The sequence below is a fragment of the Pristiophorus japonicus genome, chromosome 4, assembly GCF_044704955.1.
Source record: "Pristiophorus japonicus isolate sPriJap1 chromosome 4, sPriJap1.hap1, whole genome shotgun sequence".
In the NCBI taxonomy this organism is placed as follows: domain Eukaryota; kingdom Metazoa; phylum Chordata; class Chondrichthyes; family Pristiophoridae; genus Pristiophorus; species Pristiophorus japonicus.
The window spans coordinates 29965089-29988289 of record NC_091980.1 but is presented as its reverse complement, the minus strand read 5'-3'; the positions used below and the strand labels follow the sequence as shown (position 1 = coordinate 29988289).

The 23201-nt window shown below is 44.4% G+C and overlaps 1 protein-coding gene across 5 annotated transcripts in view; it reads right to left on the bottom strand.

Moving 5' to 3' along the window:
• Positions 1–23201, bottom strand: part of slc36a1 (solute carrier family 36 member 1) — a 113226-nt gene that overhangs the window by 24605 nt on the left and 65420 nt on the right. Inside the window, exon 11 of one of the 5 annotated variants that reach the window (XR_011592985.1) lies at positions 288–450. The exons of the other annotated variants lie outside the window; for them this stretch is intronic. The gene's annotated coding sequence lies outside the window, so the exon portion shown is untranslated. The remainder of the gene's footprint in view (positions 1–287; positions 451–23201) is intronic. 5 annotated transcript variants of the gene reach the window in all.

Sequence of the window (23201 nt, the reverse complement as noted above, 5' to 3'; positions counted from 1 at the left end):
CTATCAGGTCAGCTCTTTACTAATGTTGAAATATTAAGGAAATTCCAGTGCACTTTTGAAGTTTCAAATATGGCTAATTAGTGAAATTGCAGCTGATGTGAAGCAGTGCAAGAGGAACTATGAGATGGTCTCTCAACAAATGCCAAATAATTCTGCTGTCTTTTTTGTATTAATAGCTGTGCAGCAATGAAAAATGTGGCACAATTGTCCAAGCTTATATCTAACCAGTGTTTACTACCAGGAGGCTATACCTTTCGAAAGAACTTCGACAAGTCCATTGTTCTTACCTCCAATCTTTCTAAGTTTCCCATCTTAACAGCCTCATCGTAACTTAGTCATAATCTTCAAAGCTTGTTTTTCTATTAGCTTGGATTGATTTTCTGCCTGCCCTAGATGTTAAACTAAATTGCAAAACCTTGGCAGGTGTTCCACACATGATGCAAATTACTTCTGCAAAAGAACCATAAATCATAAATACCACTACTGTAAATAATTACATCAGAATGCAATTTTGAATAATTACTGAGGTAGTTCAGTAATTTAATCACTCCCCATCTACATTTCACTCATTGAAAGAATTGGGATCTAGTTTTGTTTTGTTTTAAAAAATGTTCGAACTATGCAAATTTCAGACAACCTAAAAAGTGAATTTAAAGCTTGTTGGCACTACAGTATGAGACAACAACATCTAACAATCTTGTCAAAAATGGGAAATAAGTTAATGGGGCATGTTTCTGCAGTCGAGTGGTTATTGTGTTTACTTAACACGCAAAAGATCCCGGGTTCGAAACCAGGCCAAAACCTTTAGGTGTCAGACGGGGGCTCAGTGGGTAGCACTCTCTCACTTCAGAGTAAGAAAACTGTGCATTGAAGTTTCACTCCAGAAACTTGAGCACAAAAATCTATGCTGACGGTCCAGTATAGCATTCTGGTTGATAATTTATTTCAATGCTGTGGCTGTGATTTATAAGTAGTGAAAATTCTGTGAAATCCAGATAGAAGAAATAACTTGCATTTATATAGCACCTTTTAGGACAGTTCCACATTCTCACCACTCTGAAGAATACCACTGATCCGCGTTTGATATAATTGAAAGGAAGGAAAAGATATTCCTTTAAACACAGATTTTTAAACTTTGTATTGATACAGGGAAATAAGTTTCCAAATGGATGTTTTCTACTCCGTGAACACATCCATCGTACAACTTCTGAAAAGAGTCAACATTAGATCAGATAGCATACTGTTGGCTACTGTACAAAAGTCACAACAGAAATTAAAGCACCAAAAAGGTACTGCATAGGGAGATTTAACTCCCAATGAATTTGAGACTGCCATGCAATTTTAGCCAACCACACTGCACACTAGAAAGTAGAAACATTCACTTGTCTTTCGTGAACAAATATCGAAAGTATATTTGTAGTGAGGTTAGATACCAGAACTCTTGTGCATCAGTTTTGGAGTCAAGCTCCCTTTTATGGCCCCAAGTTTCCACATGATTTGCTCCTGATTTTTAGGAGCAACTGGTGTAGAACGGAGTATCTTAGAAATCGGAATTCTCCACATTTAGTTTGCTCCAGTTCTAGTCAGGTAGAACAGTTTCACTTTGGAACAGAATTTATTTTTCAAAAGGGGACGTGTTCGGCCACTTACGCCTGATTTCAAAGTTTCGTGAGTGAAAGCTTACTCCAAACTAACTTAGAATGGAGTAAGTGAAGATTTTTGTACGCTCGAAAAAAACCTTGTCTACACTTTAGAAAATCAGGCGTAGGTTACAAATTAGGCGTAGGGAACGAGGTGGGGGGGGGGGGGAGGGGAAATCATTAAATTCTACAATCAATCCGTAGTTATACTTATACAAATAAATCCAACCTGAATAAAATTTTATAAGCAAAGAAAAGATTAAATAAACCATGTTCCTACCTGTGTGAAAGTGCTTCAGGCAGGCCTTTCATGTTGGAGACAGGCAGCGGTGTGGCGTCAGTGTCTCGACGGCAGCGGCAGCAAGCTTCGAGCTGAGCTGCAGTGCTTGAGGCAGGCCTTCATTCTCTTCGTGGCTGGCCGCGAAGCAGCACCGGACGGACCCGAGGCCATTCGGCCATGAGATATCAGCGGTGTCAGTGGCTGGCCGGCAGCCGAAGAATCAGCGGACCGATGTGAAGCCATTCGGCCATGAGATAGCAGCGGCATCAGTGGCTGGCCGGCAGCCGAAGAATCAACGCAGGACACACGCAGCTCATTAAGGTTCTTGAGGCCAATCGGCCACGCTTTAGGGGCGGCGTCAGTGGCTGGCCGGCAGCCAAAGAATCAGCAGCGGACGGACGTGAGGCCATTCGGCCATAGGGCCATAGGATATCAGCGGCGTCAGTGGCTGGCTGGCAGCCGAAGATACAGCAGCAGCCTTCGAGCTGTGAGGGGGACTGAAGCCATTTGGACAGGGAGAGGCAGCCACATCGACAGTTTTATATTTAAATTTGCTGAATGGGTGCTGCATTGTCAACACCACGTATTATTGCAAAGTTGAATTGGCACTCTTATTTCTCCAAACACACAGTCCTTAATTTGCATGCACCAATGCAGCACCGGTTCTGCAAGTTTAGCAGTGAAAAGCTGAACTCACTGATTTCAGCAGGTGATTTATTCAGCAGTGCTGCTAAAAGCACTCCCTCACACACAGAAATATCAAAAAAAATTAAATTACAAGCCTTTGCAGGGGTCCAAGAAACAAATCTTCACTTTTTCTGCAGTATTTTAAAAAATGGCTGAGTGCCAATGTTTGTGAGAGACTGCGCATGCGCGCACGCTCCAACGCGCACGCGCAGGGTTGCCAGCACCACGAAGGCTAATTTAAATTGTACCCACCCCCTGCTGCTTAGAAAATCGGCGCGAGTGTTAGGCTCCGTCCCCTACTGCGAAGAGCGCGCCGCGATCCAACAGCACCATTTGAAGAGACATGGGAAAGTCCTGGTCCTAAAAGACCGACCCAATCATTTGCTGCACATGGAATCTTGCTATTCACAAATTGGCCACATTTGCTGATATGACAACTACATTTCAAAGTGAATTAATTGAATGTGATGTGCTTTGGGACATTTGAGTAAATAAGGTGCTATATAAATGCAAGTTCATTCAACAATTCTAAAGGGGGCAACTCATGGTAGAGATATGGTTCACAAGCAACAGCATCTCTATTCTATGGTACGTCAACCAAGGAGCAATCCTTCATGAATAGGCTTAGTCAGCTAGCAATGGCACGCAGACGGACAGGTTTGTGGGGAGGAAATTAGAGTCCTCATATCACAGCGAGAGTCACTTTGCCCAATATCTACATGAACTTTCAACGGGCAGTTACTAAATAGCTGCCAGGAACCTTGCCTGCCTCACCCCACCCTAGCCCAGGGAGCATCAGTGGTGCTGGCCAAGATTAGTTAACTCAGGAACAAACTTGGGATCGTCCACCTACAGCTTCTATGTATTAACAATTTCCATTTTCAAATCTGATTTTAAATCTCAAATTTTCAAAGTTTTCCTCAAAGGCCTGCATTTCCAGAGAATCAGGCCGACACACCAATGCTGGTGTTTAAAATCGAGTCAACACCTGCGCTATCAAGGACAGCACCGAAAAAACATTGGGAGATTTTACTGCAATGTGTATATTAATTTCTGGAGCAAACAAAAGACAAATATTTGAGAAAAGAAGTGACTAGTCACTTGTACAATGGCAGGCCAGGACATCTAATGCAAAACACCTCTAAACATCCATATCAGTTGGCTTCTTTGGGAGATTTTTCTACGCCTTTAACATAGTAAAACACTCAAGGCACTTTACAGGAACGTAAACAAACAAAAAAAAATGACACCGAGCCAAAGCAGACATCAATACAGGTGACCAAAAGCTTGGTCAAAGAGGGGCAGAGAGGTTTGGTAGGGAATTCCACAGCTTAGTGTTTAGATGACTGACAACAATGGGGCAAAGAGGCAAGAGGCCAGAATTGGAGGAGCTCAGATTTCTTGGCAAATTGTAGGGCTGGAAGAGGTTACAGAGATAGGGAAGGGCGAGGCCATTGATGGATTGAACACAAGGATGAGAATTTTAAAATCGTGGCATTGCTGGGCCAAGAACCAATGTAGTTCAGTGAGCACAGGGGTGATGGGTGAACAGGAATTGGTGCAAGTTGGATACAAGCAGCAGGGTTTTGGATGAACTTCAGTTGATGGAGGATGGGAAATGGATGGGCAGTCATGAGTACATTGAAAGCATCAAGTCTGGGAGGTAAGTCAGGGCCTTGGTGAGGCCACACGTTGAATACTGTGTAGAGTTTTGGTCTCCTAATCTGAGGAAGGACATTCTTGCTATTGAGGGAGTGCAGCAAAAGGTTCACCAGACTGATGCCCAGGATGACAGGACTGACATATGAAGAAAGACTGGATTGACTAGGCTTATATTCAATGAAATTTAGATGAATGAGAGGGGATCTCATAGAAACATAAAATTCTGACGGGATTGGACAGGTGAGATGCAGGAAGAATGTTCCCGATGTTGGGAAAGTCCAGAACCAGGGGTCACAGTCTAAAGATAAGGGGTAAGCCATTTAGGACCGAGATGAGGAGAAACTTCTTCACTCAGTTGTGAATATGTGGAATTCGCTACCACAGAATGTTGTTGAGGCCAGTTCGTTAGATATATTCAAAAGAGTTAGATGTGGCTCTTACGGCTAAAGGGATCAAGGGGTATGGAGAGAAAGCAGAAATGGGGTACTGAAGTGCATGATCAGCCATGATTTTATTGAATGGCAGTGCAGGCTCGAAGGGCTGAATGGCCTACTCCTGCACATATTTTCTACATTTCTATGTAATGAAAGCATGAATGAGAGTTTCAGCAGATGGGCTGAGGCAGGAAAGGAGATGTGCGATATTATGGAGATGGATTTAGGTGGTCTTGGTGATGGAGAGAATGGGGTCAGAAACCCAGCTCAAGGTCAAATAGAAGGCTAAGATCGCAAAGCGTCTGTTTCAGCCGAGATAACAGCTAGTGAATGTGATGGAATCGGTGACTCCGAAAGAGAGTTTGTGGCGGGGACCAAAAACAATGGCTTCAGTCTTCCCAATTGAAAGAAATTTCAGCTCATCAGAGAAACAGTCTGACAACACATAAGCAGTGGAGGGGCCAAGAGATATGGTGATGAATCAGAGCTTGATGTCAGTGTGGAACCGGACATGTTTCAGTGAGGTCACGGAGGCAATTTGCAGTTGAGAAATCGGAAGAGGCCAAGGATGGATTCTTGGGAGACTCCAGATTTAACCTTGTGGGAGCAAGAAGAGAAGCAATTGTAGGAGATTCTCCGACTGACTGGAAAGATAAGGAACAAAACTTGCATTTATAAAGCGCCTTTCACATCCTCAGAATGTACCAAAGTTCTTTACAACCAATTAAGTACTTTTGAAGTGCAGTCACTGTTGTAATGCAGGAAATACAGCACCAATTTGTGCACAGCAAGGTCCACAAACAGCAATGTGCTAACAACCAGATAATTTAATAATGTTGATTGAGGGATAAATATTGGCCAGGCATCGGAGAACACTCAGCTCTTCGAAATAATGCCATGGGATCTTTTACTTCATCCGAGAGGACAGATGGGGTCTCGTTTTAATGTCTCATCCAAAAGACAGCAACTCAGTACAGCACTCCCCCAGTACTGCATTGCAGTGTCAACCTAGATTTTTGTACTCTAAAGTCCTTGGACCAACGACCTTCTGACTCAGAGGCGGGAGCGCTACCACTGAGCCACAGCTGACACTAGTGGAATTGGGCAAGGACAGTCCCACTCAGCTGGATAATATGGAAAGGCTTTGGAGGAGGATGGTGTGGGTCAACTGTGCCAATGGCTGCAACAGGTGGAGGAGGGATAGTGCACCACACAAATCACAAGTTTTAACTTCTGACTTTGTTTAGGGCCATTTCAGTACTATGGCATAGGTGGACACCTGATTGGAGAGGTTCAAACATGGCAGCTGCAAGAAAGATGGGCATTGATTTGGAGGCGACAATATGTTCAAGGATCAAGGACTTGAGGGAAACGGGAGGTTGGAGATGGAGCATCAGTTTGCAAGGACAGGGGTGGGGTTGAAGAGAGGGTGTGATAATGTCCGATTTGAAAGGGAGGGGACCAGTACCCGAGGAGAGGAAACCATTTACTAAATCAGCTAAGATGGGGACCAAGAAGGGAGGTTCTAGCCTTCATAAACAAGACCTCCACTAGGGATCAGCCTGTCTGTACTTCTTCGAGGGCTTGGATGTTTCTCTCGTGTTTTGGTGATGAAAGCACTCCAATGTGCACCATGACAGCTTCAGCATGACACGCCAATGTGCACCATGACAGCTTCAAGCATGACAGATATGGTTTAAGCCCATATCGCAATGAAGCTCAGTATTCCAGTGTGATTGATTGCACAAGCTTGTGCAGTTATTGCAGAGCAATGTGTAATTCATCATCAAGATCTTTCAGCCACTTCTAGGTACTCATCACTAAGAGTTCCAACAATCTGCAAAATCTTCACTTCTGTGTGCTGAGTTCCATATGCAAAATATTGCCCAATTCCTTCTATAGTTTCAGACTCAACTGTTTTCTCCCTCTCCCCTCCTCCACCGCCTCCCCCCCCCCCCCCCCCCCCACACATCCCAAATTTAGCACTGAGTTTAACCAATTTGCACTGCTTTTCTGAATCCCGATAATTCTGCATTATTTACATGCTCTATCTCGGTGCACGGTCGGGGAAAACAACTATGCCAATGTGCTTTACATTATACAGACACGATTGAATGTAGAATAGGCAGCTTGCTGTCGTGAAGGAGTCCATTTGGTCCATTGTGTGCCAGCTCTTTGCTAGATCAAACCAAACCCTGCCGTCACCTGTAGTATTGTATCATGCTATCTTCTGCATTTCTTTTAAAAAAAAAAGAGGAAATGGATAAATATTTGAAGGAATAGTTTCTACCTCAATTACTTTGGCAATATATTCCATGCTCCAATAAATCTGTGCAAATAAAACTTCTATAACTGTTTCTCCCAAATTGAAGATTCCTCACTGGAGGAAAGTCTTCCCTTATTCACCCCATCAAAGCTGTTCATAATTTAAAAAGAACTCAAATCCCCTATTGTCTGCTCCACTAGAAATAGCCATGGTATTTCCAGTCTCAACTATATTTTCTCATCCCAATTATCCTGGTGAATCTATGGTATGCACTGTCTCATGGATTTAATGCCCTTTCTATAATGGGCCACCCAAAACTGCAGTGTTGTAGTTTAGAAACATAGAAAATAGGTACCTGAGTAAGTAGGCCATTTGGCCCTTCGTGCCTGCACCACCATTCAATATGATGGCTGATCATGCAACTTCAGTACCCCATTCCTGCTTCCTCTCTATACTCCTTGATCCCTTTAGCCGTAAGGGCCACATCTAACTCCCTTTTGAATACAATTAACAAACTGGCCTCAACAACTTTGTGGTAGAAAATTCCACAGGTTTACAATTCTGAGTAAAGAAGTTTCTCCTCATCAGTCCTTTCTTCTCCCAGAGGGTTGTGAATCTGTGGAATTCTCTGCCCAGGGAAGCAGTTGAGGCTAGCTCATTGAATGTATTCAAATCACAGATAGATAGATTTTTAACCAATAAGAGAATTAAGGGTTATGGGGAGCGGGCGGGTAAGTGGAGCTGAGTCCACGGCCAGATCAGCCATGATCTTTTTGAATGGCGGAGTAGGCTCGAAGGGCTAGATGGCCTACTCCTGTTCCTAATTCTTATGTTATGTTCTTATGTTCTAAATGGCTTACCCCTTATCTATGAGCCCTGGTTCTAGACTTCCCCAACATCAGGAACATTCTAACCTGTCCAATCCCATCAGAATGTTAATGTTTTTATGAGATCCCCTCTCCTTCTTCTAAATTCCAGTGAATATAAGCCTAGTCGATCCAGTCTTTTTCCATATGTCAGTCCTGGCATCCCAGGAATAAGTTTGGTGAACCTTTGCTGCACTCCCTCAATAGCAAGAATGTCCTTCCTCAGATGAGACGACCAGAACTGTACACAATATTCATGGTGTGGCCTCACCAAGGCCCTGTACAACTGCAGTAAGACCTCCCTGCTCCTATATTCAAATCCTCTAGCTATGAAGGTCAACATACCATTTGTCTTTTTCACCACCTGCTGTACCTGCAAGCCAACTTTCAGTGACTGATGTACCATGACACCCAGGTCTCGTTGCACCTCCCCTTTTCCTAATCTGTCACCATTCAGATAACATTCTGTCTTCCAGTTTTTGCCACCAAAGTGGATAACCTCACATTTATCCACATTATACTGCATCTGCCATGCATTTGCCCACTCACCTAACCTGTCCAAGTCACGCTGCAGCCTCTTAGCACCCTCCTCACAGCTCACACTGCCACCCAGCTTAGTGTCATCTACAAACTTGGAGATATTACATTCAATTCCTTGGTCAAATCATTAATGTATATTGTAAATAGCTGGGGTCCCAGCACTGAACCTTGTGGTACCCCACTGCTTTATACAAATCTATCTTTGCACTTGCACCCCATGCCCCTATTCATACAAGTCAAAATGCTATTGGCTTGATCTATCTGTCCTCAAGTAAATTATATTTGAACCCCTGTGTCTGTTCATCCACATCCTTCATCGTTGAAGTGCACAGTCCTATTCATTTTTTCCCCTCCCAATAACCTCATAATTCTCTGCATTAAATTTACCTACCACCTGTCTGCCCAGGTCATTAATCTTTGGATGCCCTCCTGCTGTTTGCTAAAACCATCATGCCATAAACATGTTGATATCATGCTCCTCTTCATGTGAATAAGCACAGAAGTGGACCTAGCGTTGAACCCTGCAATATGCCATTTCTCATCCATCTATCCAATCAACTCCCATTACTTCCTGTCCAACCCACTTTATGTTTATGCTGCTACACTTCTATACCATATGCCTGAACTTTTGCAGCCAACTTTGTTGGTGTCATCTCAAACCTTTTGGGGGGGGAAGCTACACCACATCTACTTCATTATTTATCCAACTGGTAACTTCAAGACAAAGTGCAAACACAACTTACATAGCATACGGAATAGGAACAGGAGTAGACCATACGGCCCCTCGAGCCTGCTCCACCATTCAATATCATGTTTGATCTGATCATGGACTCAGCTCCACTTCCCCGCCCGCTCCCCGTAACCCCTTATCGTTTAAGAAACTGTCTATTTCTGTGTTAAATTTATTCAATGTCCTAGCTGCCACAGATCTGAGGCAGCGAATTCCACAGATTTACAACCCTCAAAAGAAATTCCTCCTCATGTTTTAAATGGGGGGGCCTTTATTCTAAGAACATGCCCTCTAGTTCTAGTCTCCCCCATCAGTGGAAACATCCTCTCTGCATCCACCTTGGCAAGCCCCCTCATAATCTTATACGTTTCGATAAGATCACCTCTCATTCTTCTGAATTACAATGAGCAGCGGCCCAACCTACTCAACCTTTCCTCATAAGTCAACCCTTTCATCCCCGGAATCAGCCTTGTGAACCTTCTCTGAACTGCCTCCAAAGCAAGTATATCCTTTCATAAATATGGAAACCAAAACTGCATGCAGTATTCCAGGTGTGTCCTCACCAATACCTTATATAGCTGCAGCAAGACTTCACTGCTTTTATACTCTATCCTCTTTGCAATAAAGGCCGAGATACCATTAGCCTTCCTGATCACTTGCTATACCTGCATACTATCCTTTTTTGTTTCATGCACAAGTACCCTCCGGTCCCGCTGTACTGCGGCACTTTGCAATCTTTCTCCATTTAAATAATAACTTGCTTTTTGATTTTTTCTGGCTGATCATGACGCTGACCTGGCAACCCTTGACTCCGAGATGCAAAATGCCCAGAGCGCTTGGACTGCCCTCAAGGCCTCCATAACCAGTGCCTGCCAAGAGACACTCGGCCATTCAACCAGGAAACACCAGGACTGGTTTGATGAGAATGACGAGGAGATCCAAGAGCTAATATATCACAAACGCAGGGCAAACTAAGCATAAAACAACCCAACTCGGGAGCAGCAAGGCAGTATTACAGGTGACTTAAGGCTGAGGTCCTGCAAAAAACGCACGACGTAAAGAACAGATGGTGGGTGCAGAAAGCACAAGAGATTCAGCAGCTGACCGACAGCCATGATGTACGAGGATTCTTCACTGCAGTCAAGGTCACCTACAGCCCAAACACCCAAGGCCCCACCCCACTGCTGGCCAAGAACAGGGACACTCTCTTCGAGGACACCGAGGCAGTAAGGAGCACTTCGAAGATCTCCTCAAGCAAAAGATAGAAAGGAGAATAGTAAAAGTGGAGGGCAGAGAAACCCAAGGCAAAAAACAAAAAGGGCCACATTACAGAAAAATTCTAAAGGAGCAGTGTGTTAAAAAGACAAGCCTGAAGGCTCAGTGCCTCAATGCGAGGAGTATTCGGAATAAGGTGGACGAATTAACTGTGCAGATAGCAGTTAACGCACATGATGTAATTGGCATCACTGAGACATGGCTCCAGGGTGACCAAGACTGGGAACTCAACATCCAGGGGTATTCAACATTTAGGAAGGATAGGCAGAGGGGAAAAGGAGGCGGGGTGGCGTTGCTGGTTAAAGAGGAAATTAATGCAATAGTAAGGAGCGACATTAACCCGGATGATGTGGAATCGGTATGGGTAGAGCTGCGGAATTCCAAAGGGTAGAAAATGCTAGTGGGTGTTGTGTACAGACCACCAAACAGTAGTAGTGAGGTTGGGGACAGCATCAAACAAGAAATAAGGAATGTGTGCAATAAAGGTACAGCAGTTATCATGGGCGACTTTAATCTACATATTGATTGGGCTAACCAAACTGGTAGCAATGCGGTGGAGGAGGATTTCCTGGAGTGTATTAGGGATGGTTTTCTAGACCAATATGTCAAGGAACCAACTGGAGAGCTGGCCATCCTAGACTGGGTGATGTTTAATGAGAAGGGACTAATTAGCAATCTTGTTATGCGAGGCCCCTTGGGGAAGGGTGACCATTATGTGGTAGAATTCTTTATTAAGATGGAGAGTGACAGTTAATTCGGAAACTAGGGTCCTGAACTTAAGGAAAGGTAACTTCGACGGTATGAGGCGTGAATTGGCTAGAATAGACTGGCAAAGGATACTTAAAGGTTTGACGGTGGATAAGCAATGGCAAACATTTAAAGATCACATGGATGAATGTCAGCAATTGTACATCCCTGTCTGGAGTAAAAATAAAACGGGGAAGGTGGCTCAACCATGGCTAACAAGGGAAATTAGGGAAAGTGTTAAAGCCAAGGAAGAGGCATATAAATTGTCTAGAAAAAACAAACCTGAGGGCTGGGAGAAATTTAGAATTCAACAGAGGAAGACTAAGGGTTTAATTAGGAGGGAGAAAATAGAGTATGAGAGAAAGCTTGCAAGGAATATAAAAACTGACTGCAAAAGCTTCTTTAAATATGTGAAGAGAAAAAGATTGGTGAAGACAAACGTAGGTCCCATGCAGTCGGATTCAGGTGAATTTATAATGGGGAACAAAGAAATGGCAGACCAATTGAACAAACACTTTGGTTCTGTCTTCACAAATAACCTTCCGAATGTACTAGGGGACAGAGGGTCGAGTGAGAAGGAGGAACTGAAGGATATCCTTATTAGGCAGGAAATTGTATTCGGGAAATTGATGAGATTGAAGGTCGATAAATCCCCGGGGCCTGATAGTCTGCATCCCAGAGTACTTTAGGAAGTGGCCCTAGAAATAGTGGATGCATTGGTGATCATTTTCCAACAGTCTATTGACTAATGATCAGTTCCTATGGACTGGAAGGTAGCTAATGTAACATCACTTTTTAAAAAAGGAGGGAGAGAAAACAGGTAATTATAGGCCGGTTAGCCGGACATCAGTAGTGGGGAAAATGTTGGAATCAATCATTAAGGATGAAATAGCAGCGCATTTGGAAAGCAGTGACAGGATCGGACCAAGTCAGCATGGATTTATGAAAGGGAAATCATTCTTGACACATCTTCTGGAATCTTTTGAGGATGTAACTAGCAGAGTGGACAAGGGAGAACCAGTGGATGTGGTGTATTTGGACTTTCAAAAGGCTTTTGACAAGGTCCCGCAGAAGAGATTGGTGTGCAAAATCAAAGCGCATGGTATTGGGAGTAATGTACTGACGTGGATAGAGAACTGGTTGGTAGACAGGAAGCAGAGAGTCGGGATAAACGGATCCTTTTCAAAATGGCAGGCAGTGACTTGTGGAGTGCCGCAGGGCTCAGTGCTGGAACCCCAGCTCTTTACAATATACATTAATGATTTAGATGAAGGAATTGAGTGCAATATCTCCAAGCTTGCGGATGACACTAAACTGGGTGGTGGTGAGCTGTGAGGAGGACGCCAAGAGACTGCAGGGTGACTTGGATAGGTTAGGTGAGTGGACAAATGCATGGCAGATGCAGTATAATGTGAATAAATGCGAGGTTATCCATTTTGGGGACAAAAACACAAAGGCAGATTATCTGAATGGCAGCAGATTAGGAAAAGGGGAGGTGCAACGAGACCTGGGTGTCAAGGTTCATCAGTCACTGAAAATGGACATGCAGGTACAGCAGGCGGTGAAGGCGGCAAATGGTATGTTGACCTTCATAGCTAGGGGATTTGAGTATAGGAGCAGGGAGGTCTTACTGCAGTTGTACAGGGCCTAGGTGAGGCCTCACGTGGAATATTGTGTTCAGTTTTGGTCTCCTAATCTGAGGAAGGGTGTTCTTGCTATTGAGGGATTGCAGCGAAGGTTCACCAGACTGATTCCAGGGATGGCTGGACTGTCATATGAGGAGAGACTGGATCAACTGGGCCTTTATTCACTGGAGTTTAGAAGGATGAGGGGGGATCTCATAGAAACATAAGATTCTGACGGGGCTGGACAGGTTAGATGCGGGAAGAATGTTCCCGATGTTGGGGAAGTCCAGAACCAGGGAACATAGTCTTAGGATAAGGGGTGGGCCATTTAGGACGGAGATGAGGAGAAACTTCTTCACTCAGAGTTGTTAGCCTATGGAATTCCCTGCCGCAGAGAGTTGTTGATGCCAGTTCATTGGATATATTCAAGAGGGAGTTAGATATTGCACTTATGGCTAAGGGGATCAAGGGGTATGGAGAGAAAACAGGAAAGGGGTACTGAGGGAATGATCAGCCATGATCTTATTAAATGGTGGTGCAGGCTCGCTGGGCAGAATGGCCTACTCCTGCACCTATTTTCTAAGACTCTGCCTTTGATTCGAGTGTCCTCGACTCAATCCCACACAGCATGCTACCCATCACCACCTCAGTAAAACCCCTGCACGAGGTAGAAAAAGCCATGAGCAAGCTTAAGAACAACACGGCTACGGGAGTGGATGGAATCCCTGCTGAGGCACTAAAGTACGGCGGAGAGGCACCATTGGCATGAATGCAAGACCTCATCTCTCTCATCTGGAAGGAGGAGAGCATGCCGGGAGATCCGAGAGCTGCAGTAATCGTGATCATCTTTAAAAAAGGGGACAAGTCCAACTACGGCATAGAAACATAGAAAATAGGTGCTGGAGTAGGCCATTCGGCCCTTCTAGCCTGCACCGTCATTCAATGAGTTCATGGCTGAACATGCAACTTCAGTACTCCATACCTGCTTTCTCGCCATACCCCTTGATCCCCCTAGTAGTAAGGACTTCATCTAACTCTTTTTTGAATATATTTAGTGAATTGGCCTCAACAACTTTCTGTGGTAGAGAATCCCACAGGTTCACCACTCTCTGGGTGAAGAAGTTCCTCCTCATCTCGGTCCTAAATGGCTTACCCCTTATCCTTAGACTGTGACCCCTGGTTCTGGACTTCCCCAACATTGGGAACATTCTTCCTGCATCTAACCTGTCTAAACCCATCAGAATTTTAAATGTTTCTATGAGGTCCCCTCTCATTCTTCTGAACTCCAGTGAATACAAGCCCAGTTGATCCAGTCTTTCTTGAAAGGTCAGTCCCGCCATCCCGGGAATCAGTCTGGTGAACCTTCGCTGCACTCCCTCAATAGCAAGAATGTCCTTCCTCAGGTTGGGAGACCAAAACTGTACACAATACTCCAGGTGTGGCCTCACCAATGCCCTGTACAACTGTAGTAACACCTCCCTGCCCCTGTACTCAAATCCCCTCGCTATGAAGGCCAACATGCAATTTGCTTTCTTAACCGCCTGCTGTATCTGCATGCCAACCTTCAATGACTGATGTACCATGACACCCAGGTCTCGTTGCACCTCCCCTTTTCTTAATCTGTCACCATTCAGATAATAGTCTGTCTCTCTGTTTTTACCACCAAAGTGGATAACCCCACATTTATCCACATTATACTTCATCTGCCATGCATTTGCCCACTCACCTAACCTATCCAAGTCGCTCTGCAGCCTCATAGCATCCTCCTCGCAGCTCACACTGCCACCTAACTTAGTCTCATCCGCAAATTTGGAGATACTACATTTAATCCCCTTGTCTAAATCATTAATGTACAGTGTAAACAGCTGGGGCCCCAGCACAGAACCTTGCAGTACCCCACTAGTCACCGCCTGCCATTCTGAAAAGTACCCACTTACTCCTACTCTTTGCTTCCTGTCTGACAACCAGTTCTCAATCCATGTCAGCACACTACCCCAATCCCATGTGCTTTAACTTTGCACATTAATCTCTTGTGTGGGACCTTGTCGAAAGCCTTCTGAAAGTCCAAATATACCACATCAACTGGTTCTCCCCTGTCCACTCTATTGGAAACATCCTCAAAAATTCCAGAAGATTTGTCAAGCATGATTTCCCTTTCACAAATCCATGTTGACTTGGAGCTATCATGTCACCTCTTTCCAAATGCGCTATGACATCCTTAACAATTGATTCCATCATCTTACCCACTACCGATGTCAGGCTTACCGGTCTATAATTCCCTGTTTTCTCTCCCTCCTTTTTTTAAAAAGTGGGGTTACATTGGCTACCCTCCACTCGATAGGAACTGATCCAGAGTCAATGGAATGTTGGAAAATGACTGTCAATGCATCCGCTATTTCCAAGGCCACCTCCTTAAGTACTCTGGGATGCAGTCCATCAGGCCCTGGGGATTTATCGGCCTTCAATCCCATTAATTTCCCCAACACAATTTCCCGACTAATAAGGATTTCCCTCAGTTCCTCCTTCTTACTAGACCCTCCGACCCCTTTTATATCCGGAAGGTTGTTTGTGTCCTCCTCAGTGAATACCGAACCAAAGTACTTGTTCAATTGGTCCGCCATTTCTTTGTTCCCCGTTATGACTTCCCCTGATTCTGACTGCAGGGGACCTACATTTGTCTTTACTAACCTTTTTCTCTTTACATATCTATAGAAACTTTTGCAATCCGTCTTAATGTTCCCTGCAAGCTTCTTCTCGTACTCCATTTTCCCTGCCCTAATCAAACCCTTTGTCCTCCTCTGCTGAATTCTAAATTTCTCCCAGTCTCCGGGTTCACTGCTATTTCTGGCCAATTTGTATACCACTTCCTTGGCTTTAATACTATCCCTGATTTCCCTTGATAGCCACGGTTGATCCACCTTCCCTTTTTTATTTTTACGACAGACAGGAATGTACAATTGTTGTAGTTCATCCATGCGGTCTCTAAATGTCTGCCATTGCCCATCCACAGTCAACCCCTTAAGTATCATTCGCCAATCAATCCTAGCTAATTCACGCCTCATACCTTCAAAGGCATCTACAGAGGAATCTCTTATCAGCCACTGGGAAAGTCGTCGCTAGAATCCTCCTTAACCGTCTTCTCCCTGTGGCTAAGGAGCTCCTCCTGGAGTCACAGTCAGATTTCAACCTTTACAGGGTACAACAGACATTTTTTTCTGCGCGACAGCTGCAAGAAAAATGCAGGGAACATCACCAACCCTTGTAACATGGCCTTCTTTGACCTTAAAGATCTTTGACACTGTCAACCGCGAGGGAATATGGAGCGTCCTCCTCAGTTTTGGCTGCCCCCATCCTCCGCCTGCTCCACGACGACACACAAGCCGTGATCCTTACCAACGGATCCATTACAGACCCAATATACGTCCAGACCGGATTCAAGCAGGGCTGCGTCATCGCGCTAACCCTTTTTTCAATCTTCCTTGCTGCCATGTTCCACCTCACAGTCAACAAGTTCCCCCCTGGAGTGGAATTAAACTACAGAAGCAGTGGGAACCTGTTCAACCTTCGCCGTCTCCAGACCAGATCCAAGACCATCCCAAACTCGGTCGTCGAGCTACAGACGCTTGCGTCTGCTCACATTCAGAGGCTGAACTCCAAGTCATAATCAACATGTTCACTGAGGCGTATGAAAGTATGGGCCTTGCACTAAACATCTGTAAGAAAAAGGTCCTCCCGCCAGCACTACCCTCCAGTCATCAAGATCCACGGCGCGGCCCTGGACAACATGGCCCACTTCCCATACCTCTTATCAACAAGGGTAGACATTGACATCGAGATTCAACATCACCTCCAGTGCGCCAGTGAAGCCTTCAGCTGCCTGAGGAAAAGTGTTTGAAGATCAGGCTCTCAAATCTGCCATCAAGCTCATGGTCTTCAGGGCTGTAGTGATACCCGTCCTCCTGTGTGGCTCATATGTGGACCATGTACAGTAGACACCTCAAATCGCTGGAGAAATACCAACGATGTCTCCGCAAGATTCTGCGAATCCCCTGGGAGGACAGAAGCAGCAACGTTAACGTCCTCGACCTGGCCAGCATCCCCAGCATTGAAGCACTGACCACACTCGACCGGCTCCGCTGGGCGGGCCACATTGTTCGATACCTGGCCCCGGACTCCTGGAGCGGGTGCTCTACTCGGAACTCCTTCATGTCAAATGAGCCCAGGGTGGGCAGAGGTGGCATTTCAGGGACACCCTCAAAAGTTCCTTGATTAAATGCAACATCACAACCAACATCCGAGGGTCCCTGGCCAAAGATTGCCCTAGGTTTTTCTAGAGGTCACATACGCCGGCCTAAGAAGAACTGGAGTAACTCTCAGCTGGCCAAACTTACCTAAATGGCCAGAATTGACACGAGTGGCAGGTTACGCCGCTTTGGCTGAAAAAAAAAATTTACCTAAAAAAAATTGTAACTGAGTTACGCTGGTGCAAATTGATCGGGGAAGCTGTGTTTTTTTTTTAAAAACTTAGGCCAAAAAAACGGTGCAAATCACTGGGGAAAATTGAGCCCTACATATTTAAATATCGTCATTGGAGCTTTTGATAACCTCATTGCCTTCAACACAGGATGCAGGTTAATCAGGACATGATGACTTATCCACATTTAGCTCTAATTATATTTTTCAGCTTTGAAGTTACATCCATGTTCCACTATTTGTAAAACCATTAAAATATCTGCTAAATTGCCACATGAGCAGTCCATCACCTTAGTCTTAAAAGCCCTTGCTATTTTCTTTGATCTATTTTTATATTTCATGTTCCACTAATCCCTTCTAATCTCCCCCTCTACATTATCAAAATTCAAGATTTTTAGAATTAGCTAGAGTTAAGCTTCCCTTTGAGTTTTAACCTTAATTTGTCCATGGAACTTTGATGCAGCCCTTTTTACTTTAGTATATCTATTTTGTAGTCCATCAATCTCTGAAGATTTCCCATTGTTGAACTGATGTCTTGTTTGCTTGCTGTTTTTGTCAAGTTAATTTTTAGCTAGCTCATTATTTCACTGAACTTTGCTTTTTTCTGTTCAAGCCTTAACCCAGCTCATCTTTTCTATTTTATATCCCTTTAAAGTTTAGAATAGTCACTACACATGATGCACTTGCATTGTTCTGTTACTTTTGGTGGTCCTCATACACCAATCGCTGATAATCTAGTATATTCCTGATCTATTGACTGTTGAGACAGCACATCCATACAGCAAAGAGATGGATTGCATTTTTGTCAACTAAGATTGATACAGGTTGAACCCCTCTGGTCCGGAAACATCGTGGTACGGCTTCGGTTTCCCGCGCTTTCTGGCTCTGTGAACAACTGCCGCTTTGCGTGGGCATCCCGGTTTCCTGCGCTTACATTGGGGGGGTGGGGGGGGGAAGGAGAGGGGGGTCGGGGGAGAAGAGAGAGAGAGAGAGAGAGAGAGAGAGAGAGAGAGAGAGAGAGAGAGAGAGAGAGAGAGAGAGAGAGAGAGAGAGAGAGAGAGAAGAAAGAAAGAAAGAAAGAAAGAAAGAAAGAAAGAAAGAAAGAAAGAAAGAAAGAAAGAAAGAAAGAAAGAAAGAAAGAAAGAAAGAAAGAAAGAGAGAGAGAGAGAGAGAGAGAGCACAAGAGGCCAGAGTTTCACAGCCTATGCCGGAGCATGGCTGTCTGCAGGTACCAGTAAGCCTCGGCTTGGTGTGATCTCCCGTGGTTTGGAAAATTCTCTGTTCCAGCACCGATCAGATCTCAAGAGTGTCAGACCGGAGTTCTCCAACCTGTAGCTGCAACACTGCAGGCGATCCAATTCATTTTGTTTAGGTTGAATCCATGTTAGGATTGTTCAAAAAAAATGTTGAAGTAAAAGATGAAGTTTGACCTTATTTGCTTCTTGATTTTTTTTCCTAAACACAGAAGCTCAAGGAAGGCTTCCTAGCACACTGCTGCCGTGCATTATACAGACAGCAGCACAGCTGGGACAGCAAGTGCACATTTATGCAGAGCAGACACATATTTTAAGCAGAAGCAACAATTTAGAAGAATCATGAGCTATGTACCAAATCTCTCAGCACTTTAAATTTTGCATTGCAATCCAAATCCCTCAGCAGGCTACATTATACAACTTCACCTCAATCTGAAGGTACATTCTACAGGAATCTTGTATGAAAGCTGCTGCCCATTTTAAGGGATAAACTAAGGGTACCCTTTCAACACAAGCTCAACACATTACATCTCAACCCTGTTTTGATGGCATAAGCACAAAAAGAAGTGGATACAGAAGGTGTTTAATTTATTCTCCCCCCTCCCCAAATACATTTCAATTAATTAATAAAAGGGTCTAAACTTATGCCAATAGTCACAAGGAACATCTTGCAAGCAATACATGACATGCAGACAAACTTGAAGCAGTTGGTAAAGTCTGTTTATTTTTCCCTACATCCAGCTCAATTATGTCAGTGCTGGAAGACTTTTTAAAACCTCTCAAGCTATGGGCAATGCTGAGAAAGTTGCTGTTACTGCAGAGCCCGAGTTACACTGCAAAGGTGGTGATGGGCCAGAGAGTGATTTATTGTACAACAGAGACTCGCTAGGGCATGAAGAGTCAACTAGTGTAGACTTGGCAAGACTGGGTCAGAATTAGTCAACAAGGTGGGCATTTATGACGACGACGACAGGCAGCAGCTATATAATTACTGCATGGACCAGGAGTATGCAACAGAAGCATATAAAAAGTTGTATTCCAGTACCCAATAAAAAGTCAGATCATCTATAGCCTAATGTTGAATTAAGATGTTTGAAAGCATAAGTGGTTAGACTTTGTATTCAAACCAGGACCAGAATGTTAGCGGGTGACAAAAACTTGCATTTATATAGCACCTTTAATGTAGTAAAACATCCCAAGGCATTTCACAGAAGCATTATTAAACAAAATTTGACAACCATATAATAAGACATTATGGCCAAATTAATTAGTTTTTAAGAAGCATATTAAAGGAGGAGAGCGAGAGACAGAGGGGGTTAGGGAAACAATCAGAGCTTAAGGCTTACACAGCTGAAGGCACGACCGCCAATAGGGGAAGGATTAAAATCGAGGCTGTGCAATAGTTCAGAATTGGAGCGCAGAGAACTCGAAGGGTTGCAGGGCTGGAGGAGGTTACACATAAGGGGGCGAGGTCAGGGAGGAATTTGAAAACTAGCTCCACCTCTAGCCAAGCTGTTCCAGTACAGCAACAACACTTGCATGGATCCAACGTGGAAAATTGCCCAGGTATGTCCTGTCCACAAAAAGCAGCCAATTCCCACCCCTCCAGTATATTCTCAATCAGCAGCAAAGTGATGGAAAGTGTCATTGACAGTGCTATCAAGCAGCACTTATTCACCAACAACCTGCTCATCAATGCTCAATTTGGATTTTGCCAGCACTACTTGGCTCCAGACCTCATTACAGCCTTGGTCCAAACATGAACAAAAAGAACGGAATTCCAGAGGCGAGACGCTTGACATCAAGGCAGCATTTGACCGAGTGTGGCATCAAGGAGTCCTAGCAAAACTGAAGTCAACGGGTATTATGGGGAAAACTCTCCACTGGCTAGAAATCATACCCAGCACAAAGGAAGATGGTTGTGGTTGTTGGAGGCCAATCATCTCAGCCCCAGGACATCACTGCAGGAGTTCCTCAGGGCAGCATCCTAGGCTCAACCATATTCAGCTGCTTCAATGACCTTCCCTCCAAATGTCATTAAGTGGGATGTTCGCTGATGATTGCACCAGCATTTAGTTCCATTCGCAACTCCTCAGAAAGACCTGGACAACATTCAGGCTTGGGCTGATAAGTGGAAAATAACATTCACACCACACAAGCGTCATGCAATGACCATCTCCAACAAGAGAAAATCTAACCACCTCTCCTTGACATTCAATGTCATTACCATTGCCAAATCCCCCACCATAAACATCCTGGGGGTCACCATTGACCAGAAACATAACTGGACTGGACCAGCCACAAATACTGTGGCAACCAAAGCAGGTCAGAGGCTGGGTATTCTGCGGCAAGTGTCTCACCTCCTGACTCTCCAAAGCTTTTCCATCATCTACATTTCCTACATTACAATGACTACACTCCAAAAGTACTTCATTGGCTGTAAAGCACTTCGAGATGTTCGGTGGTTGTGAAAGGCGCTATATAAATCCAAGTTTTTTTTTCTTTCTTTATCTACAAGGCACGTCATGAGTGTGATGGAATGTGTGCGATCCACTTGCCTGGATGAGTGCAGCTCCAACACATGAAGAAGCTTGACACCATCCAGCTCAAAGCAGCCCACTTGATTAGCATCCCATCCATCACCTTAAACAAACATTCAATCCCTCCACCACCGGAGCATTGGTGTCTGCAGTATGTACCATCTATAAGATGCACTGCAGCAACTCGCCAAGGCTTGTTCAATAGCCCCTTCCAACCCACGACATCTAGAAGCTAGAAGGACAAGGGCAACAGGCACATGGGGACACCACCACCTTCAAGTTTCGTTCCAAGCCACCATCCTGACTTGAAAATATTAATCGCTGTTCCTTCATCACCGCTGGGTCAAAATCCTGGAACTCCCTGTGGGAGTACCTTCACCACATGGACTGCAGCAGTTCAAGAAGGTGGCTTACTTCCACCTTCTCAAGGGCAATTAAGGATGGACAATAAATGCTGGCCATGTCAAGCTATGCCCACATTCCATGAATGAAAAAAACAAAGATGAGAATTTAAACATTGAGGTGTTGCTGGTGCGGGAGCCAATATAGGTCAGCAAGTACAGGGATGATGGATTAACGGGATTTGATGCGAGTTAGGGTACGGGCAGCAGAGCTTTGGATGAATTTATGGTAGGTGGTAAATGAAGCCATCCAGGAGCGCATTGGAAGAGTCAGGTCTAGAGGTAACAAAGGCATGGATGAGGGGTTCAGCAGTAGCAGAGCAGCGATGTTAAGAATGTGGAAGTATGCGGTTTTAGTGATGGATTACTAGTCCTACTAGTCCATAGGAACATAGGCCATTTAGCCCCTCGAGTCTGTTCCGCCATTCAATGAGATCATGGCTGATCTGTGACCTAACTCCACATACCCACCATTGCCCCATATCCCTTAATACCTTTAGTTAACAAAAATTAAAAAGGTTGTATTCAGCAGCTCATCTCAGGGTCAAGAACGCCAAGGTTGCAAACGGTCTGATTCAGCCTCAGAGCCAGTGGTAGGGGAATGCAGTTTGTGGAGACTGAAGACAATGGCTTTGGTCCACCCAATATTTAATTGGAGGAATTTTCTGTTCATCCAGTACTGGAAAAACAGTGACACAAAATCAGAGATTATAGAGTGGTGGTGAGCTGGGCGTCAGTGTATACATGGAGCCTGATGTTATGCTCTCCAATGAGGGGCAGCATGTAAATGAGAATTAGGAAATGGCCAAGGACAGATCAGATAGGAAGATAAGCCATTGCAGGTGCTTTTCTGGCTATGATTGGACATATAAGAATGGAAGCAGGCAAAGCCTTTTCAACGCTCAAGAATCCTAATTGAAGGGTTTCAAACATGGAGTTGCAGTAAAGATGGGAGATTGGAGATGGGACAGCATCTGAGGAGAGGAAACCTTAGTGTTAGCTAAATGGGGGCCAGGAATGGAAGTTGGGAGGTCAGCAGTTTAATGGAAATAGGGTTGAGGGTGCAGGAAATGAATCGCATGGACAAGAGGAGATCAGAGATGGCATGAGGGGAGAGAGGAGAAAAACTATAGAAAGGTGTGTGTTCAGGGCTAGGGCACCAGGAAGTGAGTTCCATAGATAGGAAAAGCAATGCAAAATACTCTGCTAGTATAGGAAGCTCGAGGAACAGCACCTCATCTTTCGATTAGACACTTTAATCTCCCGGACTCAAGAGTTCAACAACTTCAGATCATAACCACTGCCTCTGTTTTTTAAAGACATCAGCTATTGGTAATGATTCTATTCCCATTTACACCACCTCTAGAACCATCTTATGTTTCTTTACTTGTCTCATCATCATCCCCTTTGTCATTTAATCTCTCCTGCCTACCACTGTCAGACCTTTGCTTTTGATCTTTCCTCCCCTTCCCCCGCCTCTGTACTTGCTTAAAACCTGTTACATTTCCAACCTTTTCCAGTTCTGATGAAAGGTCATCAACTTGAACATTAACTCCATTTCTCTCCACAGATGCTGCCTGTCCTGCTCAGTATTGCCAGCATTTTGTGTTTGGATTTCAGATTGCCAGCATCCACACTATTTTGCTTATGTGTTCTGCGAGTATTGTGATCTTTTGGATACTCGATCCTAAAACTTGCCTCACGGTATTTTTGAAATACAAGACAACATTACAACCTTTCCATCACAACTGAAATGAAGGGTCGAAGACTGCTCCTTAGTTT